This window comes from Micromesistius poutassou, assembly GCF_964030765.1.
Source record: "Micromesistius poutassou genome assembly, chromosome: 21".
Lineage (NCBI taxonomy): Eukaryota > Metazoa > Chordata > Actinopteri > Gadiformes > Gadidae > Micromesistius > Micromesistius poutassou.
Genome location: NC_140291.1, coordinates 5202042 through 5205958, shown reverse-complemented (window position 1 = coordinate 5205958; position 3917 = coordinate 5202042).

The following is a 3917-nucleotide window of genomic DNA, read 5'->3' as shown; positions in this document are numbered from 1 at the left end:
TCACCACCTCTCTCACCACCACTCTCCCTACCTCTCTCCCTGCCTCTCTCCCTGCCTCTCTCTCACTGCCTCTTTAGCCTAGAATCCGGCTTCATCCCAACCCTGTGCACTACGTACCACATACTACAGTGTGTAGTGTTCACTGGCTGCCTTTAAGTATACAAGCCAAAAGAAAGCATATTTTTGGGCATACTACAGTGTCCTGGACTTGAATCCGAAGGTCAAAAAACGATGGCAGACGCACTACAAACCCACTGAGCAGCTGTTGTGTCCATCATTTGCACATCTGGGTACTTTTAGTATACGTTTTATTTTTTTTCATGATCCGTGTAACTATGATTTAAGAGACAGTACAAACTAGTCTCGCCTGCTGAAAAAACTCAGGTGTAGTACAGTATATTGTTCATTAACTCCTGCAAACCAGCCTTGGAAACAATGTGATAAAAAAACAAGGGAAAACGAGAGGGAGACTTAGGCTGGGTTGCACCGACATGGATTAACTCTTAAACTGGATTAAATCAATGTTTAACTGTTAACCGTGTTGCACCAACTTTAAACCTAGTTTAAACTTAGTTTCATATTAATCCTGGTTATATTTAACCCTTTGGTAATCTCAGTTTAAACTCCATTTAAACTGAGATTAAATTTAAGTCTGTTGCACCAGTAGTTTTAAACCTATTCTTAACCTGGTTTAACGGTTATATTTAAACCACCTCTGGAGGAGGTTTATGTTAGGTTTATCACAGTTTTCTTGACAACATGGCTGTATATCTTCGCTGAATGGGGTTAGAGGAAAGAGTTAATCGCAGGAAAATTAGAGATAGGTTAAACCCAATTGAATTTTATGAAAATAGTTTTCACAGCTGCGGGATCATATCAATGATTTTCTTTGACCTGAGCTACCATGTTGGAGAAACCTTGAGGGTCCGTAATCATTGGTGGTGGTCCTCCGTCAGTTTGAAACATCTTCTCTCTTCTGCCGCGTCCATTTTTGCCTTTTTTATTTTATTTTATTTAACCTTTATTTATCCAGGTGAGTCCCATTGAGACCTTTAGCCTCTTTTTCAAGGGAGCCCTGAAAAAATAAAAAATAAAAAATAAAAACGAGAGAGCTGGTGAATATATTGTGGTCCATCTTTATCAAGCATATATCGTGAATTTTTTCACATTTCGCTGGAATCATTGTCCATCATCGCAGACACTGAACACGAACTAATCCTATTTTAATCCTTGTTTAAACTAGTTTATCTAATCCCTAAATTGGTGCCCATGTTGGTGCAACCCAGCCTTAGTCTTACTGATGAATCATGTATCTGCAGGCAGATTATTATCTGTGAGACCAGTCTCACAAATCAGACATTACATAATATCTAATGTCTGATTGCAGATGAGGTGAATCTGGATGAATGTGGAATTTCTAATTATTTAGCTTTATATTATATATATATATATGTTTTCAACCATTCATGTTGCTGGTGGCCATTATCTGTAATTGGTTAATTGGATAAACCAGACTCTGGTAAACTGTAAAAAAAGTGTCCCCATCTTAAGGCTTTATCCACTTGTGCCAATGAGTTTCTCTTCAGTAGAAATCTCCATAACGACTGCTAAATGTTTGCCAAATGCGGTATTTGACCAATAAGAATAAAGTATTTATCAAAACCGTGTTATAATAAGCCTTTCACTATTGTAGTACAGGTATATGATGACATTGGGGAATGCTGCCAGTCTCCACATTGCGCAGCCTGAACACACAAGCACAATTTAATTATTTCCTGGAATCCCAATACTTTCTTGAAGATGGAATTGATCGCCAAAATGATAAGGCTTGTGTGGGTGTATGTGTGTGTGTATTTGGGTGTGTGCCCATGTGTGAGTGTGTGCGTGCGTCTGTGAGTCAATGTGTGTGTGTGTGTGTGTGTGTGTGAGTGTGTGTGTGTGTGTGTGTGTGTGTGTGTGTGTGTGTGTGTGTGTGTGTGAGAGAGAGAGAGTGTATGTGTGTGTGTTTTCTTGCATGTGCATGTATGTGTGCCTCTAATGCCGCTTTTCCACCGACAGTATCAGCTCGACTCGACTCAACTCGCCTCGACTTGACTCGGTTCCAGGCGCGTTTCCATCTAAAAAAGTACCTCTTCAATGTGGGCGGGTCGTAGAAAAGAACCTCTCCACCATGGGCGGGTCGTCATTAGGTATTAATCACAGGAGACGCGATTCCCTATTGTTGTCATACGGTAACGTTGATGGAGGCCTGTTTACGTCACACAAAAGTACCTACTCCGCTCGCTTGGAACCTCGACGGAGGTAGTACTAAAAAAAAGTACCCTGTACGACAGTGAACCCCAATTAGTGGCCCGCGGGCCACATCCGGCCCGCAGGAGCCAAATGTCCGGCCCGCGCTGACCCAGTGGCATTCACATGTAAAAAAAAAAAAAAAAGATTTTTTTTTTTTGTTGTTTACAGACTGATGTTATTTGCTACACATATTTAATAAGTTTAAAACTAATGTCACATATTGTAGTATCACATTTTAAAGCTAACTAACTAAAATCTTCCTGTGTCTCTTAGAGAGGGAGGGAGAGACATATAGAGAGGGGAAGCGAGTGTGTGAACACACACTGATCTGGATGGATGGCACCAGGCCCAATGCCCTGTTGAAGACACACTGTGCTGATGCTATTTAAGTTTTTATGTTTGGGGCTGCTGCACTGTGTGCGTGTTTGTTTGCTGGACTTTTTGTTTGCTGATGTTCAGCGGCATTTTAATAAATTAATGGTAGGTTTTGGACAAATTTTGTTTCAAGAGAGCATTATTGTGTGACTCCTAACACAGGGTATTTTGAACTACTACTAATAATTATAGTAATGATAATTAAAGCAAAATGTGCACATAAAAATGGCGAATTAAAAAAATTAAACAATATCTCGGCCCTTGGCGTGGCATGCTTGACCAAATTTGGCCCTCTGGCAAAACTAATTGGGGAACCCTGCTGTACGAGGTACCGGGTACTTTTTTTTGTCAATGGAAACGCAAAAAAGGCGTGGCGAGTCGAGTCGAGTCGAGCTGGTACTGGCGGTGGAAAAGCGGCATATGTTCAGATTTATCCTTAAGTCCCGCTATGTTACAGCAGAACTTCTCAGATCCAGCAGTCCTACTATGTTACAGCAGAACTTCTGGCCTGAGACGGCACAGAGTGGATGGTGCAGCACTTGGTGGAAGCCAAGAACTGAGATTTCTATCAGAAAGAGAAACTCATGTGGATATAGTGGATGAGGCCTTAAAAAAGGTTATTTTAAAGTGTTTTCCAACAGTGGCTAGCCTACACTGTGTTGATTTGAATTCTTTACACTGTAAGCTGACACTTGTTGTGCAGTTTACTACTGCTGGCCGAGTTTGTGTTCACCAAGTACACACTTACAGACCGCCGTGTGTGTGTGTGTGTGTGTGTGTGTGTGTGTGTTCAGAACTTGGTTTCAAAGAAAATCCAACAGTGTGTCTCTGTCTGCTAGTTGTGTTTAACTGTCTCTCTCTCTCTCTCTCTCTCTCTCTCTCTCTCTCTCTCTCTCTCTCTCTCTCTCTCTCTCTCTCTCTCTCTCTCTCTCTCTCTCTCTCTCTCATCCTCTCTCCCTGAATCTAACCCCCCCCCCAGCCTCTATTTTAGGGCGTATTTGGGGTGAAACCACAGAGGTCAAACTATTGTTTGAACCCATATCCGGCGACAAATTCTTCTTTGACAGAGGGGACAGATTTGATGCAAAACAAAAAGCCTCCTTTAGTTAGTCATAGTGCAGTTAAATCCTCTAGGCTATGCTACCACCAACTACATGGTTGTTTCAGATTATATTGTATTGTTATGAATGTGATGAATGAAATACAGGTGTTCATTCAATGTATAAATATTTAAATCTTTGTAATATCTT